At 38.5% G+C, this 16161-nt stretch overlaps 1 pseudogene; it reads right to left on the reverse strand.

Annotated features, from left to right (window-relative positions):
- Positions 1-8891: 8891 nt before the first annotated feature.
- On the reverse strand, positions 8892-8990 carry LOC132310854 (small nucleolar RNA R71; annotated as a pseudogene).
- Positions 8991-16161: the final 7171 nt, after the last annotated feature.

A 16161-nucleotide genomic window follows, 5' to 3' on the forward strand; every position in this document is an offset into this window, starting at 1 on the left:
CATCGTTCCTCAACTCGTCAGCAGAAGGTACCACTAACCGTCCCTTGTACCGCAAACCTCCATCAGTCCCAACATAGTAATATGGAACCTCTCCGGAAGCTATCTCTGTAACTTTGTCAATGCACTGCTGATCCGTGAGTTGTGCCTTCAAAACCTTATGAATGATAAAAGGTGTAACCACCATGCACGCCATGAAAGCATCCGATAACTCATCCACCGGCTTTAAAGCATTCCACTTAGTAGTGATTACAGCAGAAAGACTACCGATAGGTCGGCGACTGAGTGCATCTTCCACCACATTTGCTTTCCCAGGATGGTACTGTATAGAAAAAATGATAGTCTTTTACAAACTCCAACCATCTGTGCTGTCTCATATTCAGCTCCCACTGAGTGAACAAATACTTCAGACTCTTATAATCGCTGAATAATCTGAAGGACTCATCCAACAGATAATGCCTCCAAATACGTAGAGTAAAGACCACAGCTGCAAACTCCAAGTCATGTGTTGGATAATCAAGCTTGTGAGGCTTAAGCTTTCGAGATCCATACGAAATCAGTCGCTCCTCCTGCATCAACACACATCCAAGACCCTGCAACGAAGTATCTATGTACACAAGATACTCTATCCCGCTCTGTGGGGTAGACAAAACTAGTGCAGAAGTCAACTTAGTCTTCAGCACATCAAAAGCTTTCTGACAATGTTCATCCCATTCGAACCGTACACCCTTCTTAGTCAAATGAGTGAGTGGTCCTGCTATCTTGGAGAACCCTTGGATGAACCCATGATAGTATCCCGCCAAACCGAGGAAACTCTGAATCTCGGTAGGTGAAGTAGGCTGTCCCCACTCAACCACTACTAAAACTTTGGCTGGATCCACCGCTATTCCCCTTTCTGAGACCACGTGACCCAGAAATTTCACCTTCCACTGCCAAAATTCACATTTCTCGAACTTGGTATACAATTGGTGCTCAAGAAGTGTCTGTAAGACTATCCGAAGATGTCTAGCATGATCATCCTCAGACCTAGAATAAATCAAGATGTCATCTATGAAGACAATGACAAGTTGATCCAAGTAAGCCCTGAAGACTTTGTTCATTAAATCCATAAAAACCGCTGGTGCATTAGTGTAATACCCCTAATTTTTAAAAGGATAGTCTCGGTATTTTGATTAATTGTTTTCTTTTCATTAATTATTTTATTTAATATTTTAATTGTTTTAATTGAAATTAGTTGTTTGGTTGACCTGTTTATTGACTTTAATTATTTAATTGTTTTACTTAGTTTAATTTTATTTGCTTAATTGTGTTCTTTAATTCTTTGTTAATTGTTCTTTATTTCTTTGTTAATTATTTTATTTAGTTTTTGGTTAATTGGTAATTAAAATAAATTAAATTTACTTGTTTTCTTAGATTCACGTTACTATAGGATTGGTGGTAAATAGCAGACATGCTTATTCACGTAGATGGTGTTATGGGCCGATTAGATTTCACATTAGGGCTTCCATGAGCTTTAGGTTTTGTGTAACCTTATAAATAGACATAATACGGCTACCTAGGGTTTTACATACAAATAAAAAAAAACACAAAGAAAAGAAAACCAACACACGTCTGTGGAAGTAGCAGAGAGAGAAACAGAGGAGGTTTACAACAATTGTGTTCGCCGGAGGTCTTAGAAGACGGTGTAGAGATTTTGAACAAAGATCTCAAAGGCAAGTTCTATACCTAACTCTCTCCCTTAGACTTGTCTTCTTTACATCTCTAATACAATTCTAGGAGTAAATAAATGTTGGAAGTAATCTGGTTTGCATGTTCTGAGTTGTTCTAAATCGGATGTTTGCATGAACTGTTGTTTTCCGTTCTGATTCTTCTTTGTGTACTTCTTGTTCTATTTGAAGTTAATTATTGTGGGATGGTTTTAAAACTCTCTAGAACACTAGAATCAAATTTTAAAATAGTAGGAACCTGGACAGTAAGGGACGGAAGTGTGGGAAATCGTCGGAGATCAAACCGATGCACGAAGAAGAGTGAACAGAGGAAGTTAGAGGTGGAGGCGGCTCCATACAAGGGTGGAGCCGGCTCCAAGGGGTTGTGGAGGCGGCTCCACATGGTGTGGAGCCAGCTCCACACAAGGGGGAGGCTGCTCCCCATGTGGGGAGGCGGCTCCACCCCCCTTTTTTTTGCTTGTTTTCAGCGTAATTTCTTGATTCTGGGTTAGTTTTGATGCTACTAAGGTACTTAGGAGCTGTAATTGACAAGTTTGGCTAGTGTCTAAGATTAAATTAGAACCTCAGAGGGATTGGTAAAGCATGGTAAAATAATTAAGGTTGTTGCTTGAACAGTATATTAATTTTTAAGTGAAGTTGGTGAACTGTTCTTGGAGGCGGAGAATTTAAATTGAATAATCTTAGGTAGTGAGATTTTATCTTTGAATAGAGTTATTGTTTATTCATGTTCCATGGTAAATTATAATCATGACAAATTACAGAAGGATTATGTGTTTGTGATGGTTAAACTGATATAATTGTGTATTAGGTGTTGTATCAATTCTGAGATATAAGTGCAGTGTTGTAGTATAGGCATATGAATTTATACATTCTAATATGCTTGCGGGGATATTAATTGATAGTTATATGCATGAATTGTGTTATCAATTATGGACAGTGGGAGGTTAAATCAAATAATCCTGTTAACTTTCAGAATTTTATTATGCACTTATGGAACAATTGATGTTTAAATGTAGTGTTTTTATTCTCAATTGTTGGAGTTATGGATTTGGATGATATTTACATGCTTGTTCTGTTTTATCATTTGCTGGATGGATTTATTCTCAATTGATGTTTAAATGTAATGTTTTATTCTCAATTTTTAGAGTATGGATTTGGATGATATTTACATGCTTGTTCTGTATTATCATTTGCTGGATGGACGGATTGTATGCACTGGTATGGGACGGTGACATACTAGGGGGGATTAGCTCAAAAATCACTAAGTCCTACCTACTCTGGGATTAAGGAAATGGATTGACTAAAAGTTAAATCCTATGGATTTGTAGTGTCAAGGCAACATATAGTTGAGCGGCACTACTACGGATTCTGGATGGATTTTAAATATATTGTTATGGTACCTCGATATGGGCTTGAGTCTCAGGATCGATGGTTAGGGAGCGTATATGCATCGGGATGCAAAGCTGGCTGCAATGGTTGGAGGTGTACCCTGTTTAGGTCTGGGTACACATGCCCACTTCGTGTGCGTTTTGTATGTTGCCTCTATTCAGGTTGAGACCGGCCTGTAGCCAGTGAGAGTCCTTTAGTGTGAAATATGTATATATTCACAGACTATATAGTTATTGTTGAATTGGTTAGGATGTACATGCGTATCGAGTCTCTGCTTGGATTGTAGTAGGATAGAACTTGTTTGTGGGCCTAACCCACTTCTATTTCTTAGGTACACGATAGTTCCAGACTTAGACGAGTTCGTGCTGAGCAGAGGTTTTATTCACTTTACCGACGATGTAGGACTTCTTTTCGTAGCTTCTTATGGATGACTTATCAGTTTTTATATTTTATTACTGCTTGGTTTATTATTAGGGGTCCACTAGAGATGGATTCCCGAGTTGTACCCTTGAAGGTTTTGGAGTTGGATTCTTTAATCTTTATTATTTAAGGATTTTATTTTAGTTTCTTTCAGCTTTAATTTCATTTCTTGATTCATTTTGTATTCCGTGTTCATTATAAAATATTAATTGTTAGATATTCCCTCGGGTTTGGGCCTGGGCCTGATCAACCCGTGTCTCGAATTTGAGGGCTATCACAATTAGTCAACCCAAACGGCATCACACGAAACTCATAAGATCCATATCTAGTGAGAAACGCTGTCCTCGGAATATCTTGCTCCCGAACCCGAAGTTGATGATATCCAGACCGCAGATCAATCTCAGAGAAGTAGGTAGCTCCCTTTAACTGATCAAACAAATCATCAATCCTGGGCAAAGGTACTTATTACGAATAGTAACCTTGTTCAACTCCCTATAATCTATACACAGGTGAAGCGAACCATCCTTCCTCTTCATAACCAAAACCGGTGCTCCCCAAGATAAAGTACTTATTCAAAAGCTACTGAATCTGATCCCTCAGCTCTCGCATCTCCATAGGTGCCATCCTATACGGTGCCCTAGGAATAGGCATAGTGCCTGGAGTTAAGTCACTCACAAAGTCGATCTCGCGACTAGGTAGCAACCCTGGAGTCTCCTTAAATACATTCGAAAAATCCTGTACAATAGGTATGTTATCCAATGATACAGTAATCCCCTCCTCTGTCTCCTACTCTATCCAAAACAAATAGGTACTAGTGTCCCCGTTAAAACGTGGCATAGCAATGATGTAAATATTCTGACTAGGTATGGTAACCACAATAGACTCATCCAAAACAAATAACTTGAGCATGGCAGTGATAACTAATCCATCCCGAGTATCACGTCATAAGTGTGCATGTCCAGGACAAAAGATTGGCTAGAAATCCGAGTCTACTAATATCTAGTGTCACAGGCATATCACTCTCATGAAAAATGGCAGTATTGCCCAACAGTGTAGAAATATCCCGAGGTCTATTGCATACGTGTGTCACCAACCAATCCATGAAAATCCCATGTTTCTAAATACTCCGTAGAGCAAAAACACATAAGGTAAAACGAAATGCTCCATAATCGTCCTATTTTTAGATTATAGTTCTATCTTGGGAATGCCTCCTTCTAAACCAACTTACCATATTGATTTACACAAGTTCTCTTATAAATTTCTTGGTAATCAACCTGTCTCTACACCATATATTTACAAGCAACTATTTACTTGCCTGTTCCACAAACCCTAATCACTCCACTGGGATAATCATCTATTAATGCAACATAATCATCCTAATATAGTTTAATAAAACCATATATATCACAAAAATGCTATCACACAACACAATAAAGATAGCCAAAATCGCTAGTTCACTTTATTAAGAACTTTTCCAAACCATAAACTGTCAAACGAATAATCATAAAATATTCTTTAACAAAACCCTAGTGTACGTGATTAAACCCGTACTACACTTTTACTAGTACCCCATTTACTACCAGTAATTAAAAGTACTCTTAAAAGAACAATCATCCTTGAACTCCGGTGCCCTCCATTTTGGATGCTCCGGTATCTCCTCCATCCTGATCTTTTTCAGGGTCTTCCTTTTCGTTTGGTTCAGCTTTGAACACCACCAAAGTTATGTTAGGTCCATAGTATGGTGGCTAATCCCGCACACCCAAAACCTTCCTTGACTTGTACTCTGAAGCAACACCTAATGGAATCAAGTTCTTGGTCTCCAATTCTGCCTTCTTGGTCGGCCTTCGCAGGGGAATCGTCGGAGTAACCTTCTTCTTCCGTGGGACCTTCCTTGCTTTCATCGCGGACCACATCCTTTCCCTAGTGCCAAACATTCTGAAATTACAGAATAAGATTGACATCAGTACTTTCTAACGAACCATAAAGGAATATTATGAATCCTAAACTTAAGCTCTAATCAAAACGAAATAAGAAATAATTAACAGCTGGAAGAAACTAAAAATAAAATCCTTTAAAATTAAATACTTAAATCCAAAACCTCCAATAACAAAACAACTCGGGAATCCATCCATTGGACCCCTAATACAAAAATCCACACTGAAATAAAACTACAAGACATCCAAAATTAATCCATGGAGAGAGGTCCTATGATGAGCGCTGAAAAGTGCGTATTTAAACCCCTTAAGCTTCGGCACTCTAGTACCTTTATCTATCTTACTTTACCGTTTTAGATTGATTTCGTGTTATATTCATTTTTAGGCACTTATCTTGAAAATAAGCTAACTCAGCCAAATAAGAGCAGAAATGAAGCAATTCTAGGATGAATCAAAGAAGGAGCCAAGTGGAAGCAAAAGGAAGAAAAAAGGTGGAATTCAACATCTTCGATCGATCTCAAATCAAAGTTTGATCGATCCAACATGATCAATCTCAGCACTTCAAGATGGATCAGAGCCATGATGACATATTCAGAGATCTTAAAAGTTTGATCGATCCAACATCATTCTTCGATCGATCGAACTACCTTGTCCTTATCCAAATGGTTGATCTTATCTAGTTGTACCACCTAACAACCACTTTTGTCCTTTTCCCAAAAATATCTTCAAAATATCTTAGATTTGTTTTAATTCAAAAAGACGCCGCAATTGAGGATCGATCCAACTTCAGTTCGATAGATCTTAGCCATGTTCGATCGATCCAAGTCCAAGGTTCGATCAATCGAACTTCCTCCAGTGCAAAAAAGTTAAATTTCCAGCTCATTGAAAGCTGTCCTTATCCAATTATTTTGTGCATGACCCCTGCTCATTTTGTGTGTCACTTGACCTACCTATATATAAAATATGATACACTTTTTGAGAGAGAGGGATCTATCACAATAGAGGCTATTCTTAGGGAGGAAGAAAGGAGGAAAAGGCTAGAGACACAAGCTTGGGAGCTCTTCATCAACCAAGGAGTAGATTTCTTCCATGGAGTTTGCCCTTGAGGGTTGGAGAAGCATTACCATGAGTGGCTAGACATCCTCTTGGGGCTAGAGTTAGCCCTAAACATGCTTTCTACATCTTGATTTTGTGTATTATTGAGGGATTAGTGTTGTAATACATGTTTTGGCACTTATATATATATAGATCTTGTTTATTTAATGATTTATGTGGTTTAATGCTTCCAATTGATCATTTCATTCTATCCATATGTCTATGTATGCTAAAATAGATGTTCATGTGCTTGTCTCTATTTCTTGTGTTATTGATACATGTTTATGTGTATTAATGCCATAGATCTAGAGATTGTCAAAACATAGTGCTTAATGGAATGCTCTTGTAATTTTCTTGATGGTTCATGCTCATTTCTTGATGGATTGTGCCTCTCCCTTAGCTTAATTAGTTTAATTTCATGTCATTAGCTTAATTGTAGTGTAGTGGTAGCATAGTTGTTAGATGGGAGGACAATCCATGCTTGTTATTTGATGTTCTATACTTTTGAATGCAAGTAGCATATGTCTCTAACCTTGTTGTGTATTTGGCTTGTGAGCTTAATGAAAGGATTAATGACTTGCTAGATATATTGTGCTTTTCACATGCTACTTAGATAATATATACTTAATTATTATATATATTGTGCTTTTCACATGTTGATTCGACAATATATACTTAATTGGTCATCCTTGCTAATTGAATCAACCAAACACACACACACACATCAATATTGTAATACAAATTTCCCTCATTAGTCACTTGTTAAGGGTGTAGAAAAGTATTGTTTGGTGGTGACCTCTAAACCCAAAGATCTTTCTCTCTTACTTACTCTTTATTGCATTCAATTATTTAGTTTAATTTGCTCTCTAGTTTAATCAACCAACCAACTATTTGTTTGATCACTCTACCTACTAACCCTAATAGTGATTCCACAAGCTAGTACGACAACTCAATCCCTTAGGATGATCCCTACTCACTCTTGCTACGTTAGTAGTAGTGGTGGTAGTAGTTTTATAAATTTAAACTTGACCTAAAAGGCTTTTCTTGAACCGCACATTTACTATATTATTTTGGCGTATAGAAACAGATGTCGTCAAAATTTTGGCGCCGTTGCCGGGGATTAGGCAACGTCGTATTTGTGGAATTCATTAGGAATTAGTACTTTTTTGATCGTGTCTTTACTTTGTTTTTATTTTTCTTTTAATTACTTATTGTGTTTGTTCATCTTTGACAAGGTGCATTGAGCTAGGAGGCAAGCAAAGGAGCATTTTAGCAAAGGAGCTAAGCAAGCAAGGAAAAAGGCTAAAAATTAAAAAAATTGCTAAGCTAAGCTAAATTTGGAGTTGAAGTGCTAAAGGACCTTTATGAGACTTTCTTTACTCAATCCCTTAGTTAAATCGTCGGCCCGCGTGGAGGCTTGTTTTTAAATTCTTAGATAAAAAGTGAGCCCGCGTGGAGGCATTCTTAATTGTTCTTTGCATCATTGTTGTTAAAGCATAGGAGTATAGGTTAACTGTTTGTGGATGAAGTTTTATTGAATTATTGTGAAGTCAAAGTGCTTGTTCATTCATTGTGTTTGTGTGTTTTACATTGTGCATGCGTGGTCGTAGATCACTAAGACCAACTCTTGTCCCTTTTGATTTGCATCTTGAATCCGTAGGTAGAAATCCTAGGGGAAGAGGAAGTTCTAGTTCTACCTAATCCATTACATCAATGGAAGGCCATAATGAAGAGCATGCAGAGGACCTTGGTCACATAGACTAACAAGGTATCCTCTATCCAAATGTGCATTATGAAAATATGTAAGTACCATTAGGCATGCCAAGGTTATATGTTCATCCACAACAACAACAAGGCCAAGTTCCATTGGGAATGCCAAGGTCAATGTATGTTCCACAACTTCCCATCATTCAAGGAAATCAAAATCAAGGTGCCCATGTTGCACCTCAAATTGCTAATCCTCCACTTGCTTTAAGAGATCACTATGTACCTAATGAACACAATGCACCCACATGCATTCAATTGCCACCATTTAGAGCACATCATTATGAAATTAAGCCACAAACTATTTAAATGCTTCCTAACTATCATGGACTTCCAAGTGAAGAACCTTACAAGCATTTGAATCAGTTTCTAGAAGTATGTTCCACCTAAAATATACGGACATGCCGGAAGAGATCTTAAGGCTTAGACTTTTTCTATTCACCTTAAAGGACAGGGCAAAATATTGGTTTAACAATCTTAGGCCTTTTTCAATCACTTCTTGGGCAGAAATGCAACAAGAGTTCTTGAAGAAGTATTATCCGGTTTCTAAGACCAATGCCATGAGAATCTCAATTAGAGAATTCACACATGGGGATGGAGAAACGTTTCATGAGGCATGGGAATGCTTTAATGAATTGCTTAGGAAGTGTCCACATCATGACATGCCCAAATGGCAATTAGTTTAATATTTCTTTGAGAGCTTATTGGACAATTACAAAGGCATGGTTGATGCTTTCATGGGTAGCTTTTACATTGATAGGCATGAGGATGACGTGTGGCGTCTTTATGAGAGCATGAGTGAAAATTCTTTGCATAAAATATTATCATCCAAGAATGGTAGAAATTCACAAGGTAGGAAGAGTGTTGGCTTACATCAAGTTGACTATTCAAATGAAATAGCCGCCAAAATGAAGTCTTTATCTCAAAGGTTTGATCAATTTTTGATTAACCAAAACTCGGCGAACCAAGTATCTTCCTTCCCTAACCATTCTCATCGTGCATCAAATGAAACATGTATGACTTGTTCTAGTGTTCTTCATTCTACTTCTCATTGTTCTCACGAACAAGTGCAAAATGAACCTAATGAACAAGTTAATGCAGCTTTTGTGAACCAAGGGAACAATCCTTATGGTACTCATTATAATCCAAGTTAGAGAAATCATCCGAACTTCTTTTGGAAAAACTAAGGAGAGGGCTCAAACCCTTCCCAAGGCGATTTTCAAGGGAAGTACATTTCACCTCCACTTCAAAGCCAAGGATCCTAAGGTTATAGACCTTATCAATCACAAGGGAATCAATTTACTAACTCTTATTTTCCCAATCAATCTTATTCCCAAGGAAATGCTAGAAGTCCCGCCTTTGAAGAAAAAGTTTTGAATGCTTTGGGCACTCTTGAGGCAAACACACAATTACTTCATTCCCACTCTCAATCTATTGTGAAGCTAGAAACCCAAGTAGGGCAAATAACAAGCACTCTTAATGCAAGAGAGAAGGGAAAGATGCCTATGAATGCCCCACCTAAGAAACAATGTGTTGTGGAAACCAATTCCTTATCGGAAGGCCACACCATTGAGCATGTTAATGCGGTGACTACCTTGCGGAGTGGTAGGATTGTGGACAATCAAGTTGAAATGCTCAATGAAGAGAGTGAACCGGTACAACCTCAAGTTGTCACCCATCCCGTTTCCTATCATATTCCTCCTTCATTGCATATACATGATCTTGTGAATGAGAAAGCTTCAAAATATGATTTGAAGAATGATTTTGAAAATGATTTGAAGAAAGATTTGCCGAAAAATGAATTTGAAAAGGTTTTGTTAAAAAATGATTTGAAACAAAGTAATTTAAAAAATTCTTGTGTTGAAGAGTTTTCAAAAGAAAATGCTGAAAAAGTGTTTGAGCCGAAAGATCCATTTTCGGATGCCTTAAAAGGATCCATTTCAAAAGATAAGCAAAAGGCAAAAACCAATGAAATCATGGAAATGTTTAGGCAAGTGAAAATTAATCTTCCACTTTTGGATGCAATCAAGAAAATTCTGGCTTATGCCAAATTCTTGAAAGACTTGTGCACCCAAAAGCGGAAGAACAAGAGCCAAACACCAAGAAAAGTGGTTTTAACCGAGCAAGTGAGCTCAATTTTGCAACATAACACTTTACCAAAGTTTAAGGACCCCGGTTCACCTACCACATCATGCATCATTGGTGATCATATCATTAATCGGGCGCTTCTTGACTTAGAAGCATGTGTTAACCTTCTTCTATACTTGGTTTATGTCAAATTGGGCCTAGGTGAATTGAAACCGACGTCGGTAGTTTTACAACTTGCCGACCGATCCATTAAGAAGCCTAAGGGTATCATTGAGGTTGTTTTGATAAAGATTGATAAATTTTTTCTTCCCCGTTGAATTTGTTGTCATTGACACGGAATCGGTCCCCAATCCTAAAAGCCAAATTCCTGTTATCCTTGGCCATCATTTCTTGGCAACCGCTAATGCCAACATTAATTATAGGATGGGGATAATGAAGATCTCATTTGGCCACATGAAGGTGAAGTTGAATATCTTCAATCCCACACCCAACTCATTTGACAAATATGAAGGAAAGGTTAATGTTGTAGATAAATGTCATGATCTTCAATGTCAAGGAAGTGAGCTTTTGTGTAAGACCAAAACTTCAAAGGGATCATCTTCAACTTTGCATTCTCAAAGTGTTGTTTCAAATTTGTTGCTTTGAAAGGGCATGGAAGCCCAAAGATTGTGATTGCATTGACAAGGGATCAAAAGTTTCTTTTGAGCTTAATCCAACAAGTTCTTTAAAGAACCATTTGTTGGGTGGAGTTCAAAGCATCTATCACCCCAACAAGGAGGGGATACATTACAAGATCTTTGATCCGGGCTAAAAGAGTCCAACGTTTTGTTAGAGACGTTAAAGACTAGCATGACATTTCGTAGGGTGTTAAAACCCTATTCCTCCCTCATTTCTATCTTAAATTTCATTTCTTGCGAAGTCTAGGTACTTGTTTTTGGTTCATATGCATTGCTAGGAACTGTGGTTAGCATTGCATGAGCTTTTATGTTGGAGTTGAACATTTTGCATAAGTTTGATCGATCTCAAATGAGAGTTCGATTGATCGAACTTCTACCGGCATCCAATACTTAGAAATTTTTTTGACCTGCATCCAAATCATCTCTCTGTCCCATCGTTCGAACTTATTCTCAGATCGATCAGAAGATCTTAGATCGATCTAACCTCAAATTCGATCGATCTTGTGCTCCAACACTTAGCCAAATTTTTGAACCAAAAACCTATATATTTTTGCTCTTTGTCAGATCGATCGAACATTTTGTTCAGATCGATCTCAATTCTTCATCTTACCATCTTTGACTTTGTTTGACTTTTTAATTTTTAAAAATCCAAAAATATTTTTATTTTATTTTATTTTCCAAAAATACCAAAAAGATTTTCTTTTATTTACTTAATTTTTCAAAAAAAAAAAAAAAAAGAAAGAAAGAAAAGAGAGATTTTACTTTATTTATTTCAAAAATCCAAAAAGGTTTTATTTTATTTTTATTCTTATTTTTCAAAAATCCAAAAATATTTTCTATTTTTCAATTTTAATTTTTAATTTTAGTGTTTAATTTTTCAAAAATTTTAAAAATTCCAAAAAATACTTTGAAGAGAGATCATCACAGTTCAATCGATCTAAAATCTCAGTTCGATCGATCGAATTGGACGGGAAAAGTTTTTTTTAAAAGATAGAACCTGAGGGTCTCAAGATCGATTCATTAGATCGATCTAACCCTCTTCCAAACCCTCAGTCCCTCATTCCCGTCGCCATTGTGCACCCATCTTCATCATCATCTCCGGCGAATCTCCGGCGAGATCCAGTGAGCTTCGACTCTCTCTTTCTCTTCTCTCTCCTCTCGGATCTGAGTTTGCATCACCCCCTTCGCATCTCATCTTCTCTCCTCGATTTTGGGTCAGATCCGAACCCCATCTTTGATTTCAAGCTTCAAGTTGTTAAATACATGTTTTAAATGTTGAATCCTTGATATATTGATGATGATTTCCTCCATTGATGAAGCTTGAGGCACTATATATATATGTGTGTATATATATGTTTATATGTTTTGTATATTTTTGAGTTTTGATTTGATTTATGGGAGTATGGGCTTTGTAAAGTGAGTAGGATTGATTGTATGATGTGTTGATGGGCCTACGACCATGTCGTGAAGGCCCCGTGCCATCCACGTCACAGATCTGTGACTTTTCGACTTTTATCTTCGCACAGTTCGATCGATCGAACTTCTATCTCAGATCGATCTGGTGAGATCGATTGAACTCATTTTTTTCAGTTTCTCAGATCGATCGATGTTTTGAGATCGATCTCACAATTTTTTGTGATCAATTGAACTTCACAGATTTCATACACACATTCCATGCATCTTATCTTGTGTCCATGCTATCTCATTCATACCCAATGCCTGTGATTTTCCACATTGGATACATTTTACACTTATACTGCTTAGCATGCTTCACATCCTGTCACTTACTTAGATTTATGTCATATATGTTTTGTCTATCTTTTTTGACATGCATGTTTCTATTTTGTGCTTTAAATTCTTTATTCTAGCACTGACTCCCCTTGCAAGTTTTAAATTATTTTTCAGGCCATGCCTAAGCAGAAGACTGTAGCCCGCGGTCACTATCACAGCCGGGGCAGGCATACTTCCGATGCCAAGGCCGGTCCTTCTCATGCATAGGACCCCGCACAGGAGGAGCCATTAGAACCTACTCCACCTCAGTCACCTTCTCATGAGGCTGAGGCTGATCATATTCCATCTACTTCTGAGGCTCAGCCTGCGTTTACACCATCTCCATCTCCATCACAGGATGAGGCTGAGGCTGAGCATTCACCATTACCATCTCCACCACACTAGCCAACTCAGCCAGCTAGAGAGCAAGACAGGCCCGCGCCTAGATATGCACAGATGTCAGTGGCCCATGAGTCAGTTTTCGGCACAGATTTCTTCTCTAGATCGAAGCTGACCCGATCAGCTTATGATGATATTATCCGGAGGGGCCTTGCAGCTATTCTTGCCCCAGTTACTGAGCTAGTCTACCCGCGGCTAGTTCGGGTGTTCTTCCAGAACCTCCGACTGTCCCTGCGTACCATGGCAGAACTGGTCACTACCATAGATGGTCACCAGATTACTATTATTGTGGACACACTAGCCAGATCATGCCATTGTCCACACCGATGCCTTCCGGAGCTATAGGAGCTATATCCGAGGCTATACAGGCCTTCTTATGTCGACATGACAATATTTTTGACAGGTCACTTTGCCGATGGCGAGACTTTCGCCACCGGCACTTATCTTCCAGATGACCTATGGTTCCTTGATTCCGTTCTTTTTTGGAACATATATATGGCCGGGCACAAGATTCAGCAGCAAAGAAACTATCTGACAGCCCTTTACGTATTTTATACAGGTTACTGGGTATCTATCCCCGCACTCATCTGGAGCATGATGAGGAAGCTCTACAATGAGCATATCAGCAAGGAGAGGCCCAAAAGGGCTAAGTCTCACCCATTTGGCCACCTCATCACCTAGATCCTGATTGATCAGCGCTATCATTTCCATCCTCAGGAGCACCCTGAGAGAGGTTCTTGTCACTTCTTGAAGAAGGACTGGGACAAGAGCTATAATGCTATTATTGCTCGACAACAGGAGGATGCAGCTCAGGCGGTAGAGGACTTAGCTTTAGAGGATTTAGAGGCTGAGGCCCCAACAGCAGCAGCAGACCTGGCAGCGGACGACGCACCAGTTGATCCGGCTGTAGAGCGTATGGACATTGATTTAGAGCGACCTGCAGATAACGCAGAGCATCACTCTCCAGCTGGATCACCCATTCATGCAGAGGAGCAGACTCAGGATCTTTCTTCTGATTCATCTATACCTGAGGCTCCTAGTCAGATCCCCAGCTTTGGAGAGCATCTTCAGGCTCTTGAGGATGCAGTGGTTGCTATCAGAGCTGATACTGTTGCCATTTGAGCCGATGCTGTGGCCCACCGAGTTGATTTTGCTACATTCTGCACGGATGTCATGACTCCACTCCGAGACTTATCTCACGATATCCGTGGAGTTCGCCCTGCCCGTCCTGCCTCATCCACCTGAGTTTCCCAGTTTCTTCTATCTTTTCATACTACACCTCTATGATCTATACTTCATTTTTGTCACTGTATATTATTTGCAGCCGGATATGTCGGCTTTGCTCTTTTGATGTACTTTATACTTTATTTTCTTTATATATACTTTTGTTATGGATGTCATTTATCATATTCTTATATCTGTCTGTTTGACTCCATCAGGTGCATCATAGTGACTACAGTGAGAGAGAATGCTACACAATTTTCAAGACTACCCTTATATCTCTCTCCCTACTTTATCTGCTTTATCCCATTTACACTTGCATGTCCACTGTGCACTGATTATCCTTTTTGTTATCTGATGAATTTATCCGAGTGCCAAATTTCAGGACCACATTTAATCATAAGTTTGGGGGGGCCATGCCACCCACTTTGGATACTTCAGTCCCAGCCATTCTTTGCCTAAATTGCACCGGTATACTTTTTCCTTTTGTTCTCTTTGCATATTGAGGACACTGTGCCGTTTAAGTTTGGGGGTAATGGTGTATGTTACAGTGTTTGCTTTTAAATTCAAAATTTTGAGTATGACTTGTGTATTTGAGAGATTTTCTATGATTGGTCCATATTAGCGATGATTTTGATCTTTTGAGGATTATATTGCTTAGAATTTAAAAATTGCTTGACTTGAGAGTCCAATACTCCTTGTATGCCTTATGGAAGCCATTTCGGAGTAAATTTTTCGAAAGATTGATATCTTGTTTGCACTTGTGGTCCACATCATCTTGATTTTGTGATTGTTTTGAGATTCATTCTAGGATTCTATACTAGCGCAGGCGCATACTAGCATTCATTTGTGGGGTACATGCTTTGTTGATTATTGAATTGGTTACTGTGATACCCCTCAGATCCGAGACACGGGTTGATCAGGCCCAGGCCCAAACCCGGGGGAATATCTAACAATTAATATGTAATACGAACACAGATGACAAAATGAATTTAATAAATAAAGTTTAAGCTGGAAGAAACTAAAAGTAAAATCCTTTATAATTAAATACTTAGAATCTGATAATCCAAAACTCCATCAGTTTAACAATTCGGGAATCCATCTTTAGTGGACCCCTAATAAAAATCCCAAACTAAATGAAAGTAAAAACTGAAAATAAAATCCAAATCTAATATTTGGAAAGAAGTCCTACATCGTCGGTAGAATGGAAGATCGTCTCTGCTCAGCACGAACAAGCTCTAGCCTGGAAATGTCCGATACCTGAAAAATGATGAGTGGGTCAGGCCCACATGCAAGTTCTATACTACTACTACCCAAGCAGAGACCCGATACGCATGTACATCCTAACCAATCCAACAATAACTAATAGTCCGTAGATAAATATATATATAATCACACTATAGGACTGTCACTGGACTACAGGCCCGTCTCAACCTGACTAGTAGGCACCATACGAAAACGCACCCAAAGGTGGGCATGACTACCTAGTCCTAGCAGGGTACACATCCAACCATCATAGCCAGCTATGCATCCCAATGCATATACGCTCCCTAACCAACGACTCTTAGACTCAGGCTCATATCGTGGCATCATAAAAATATATTTAAATTCCATTCCAAACCAAAGTGTCACTCAATTATTTATTGATCTGACACAAAAGATAGGTAGGACTTAACTTTT

Source organism: Cornus florida, unplaced genomic scaffold, assembly GCF_030987335.1.
Source record: "Cornus florida cultivar Cherokee Brave unplaced genomic scaffold, ASM3098733v1 CherokeeBrave_3.0.0_Hap2_Chr05, whole genome shotgun sequence".
NCBI lineage: Eukaryota > Viridiplantae > Streptophyta > Magnoliopsida > Cornales > Cornaceae > Cornus > Cornus florida.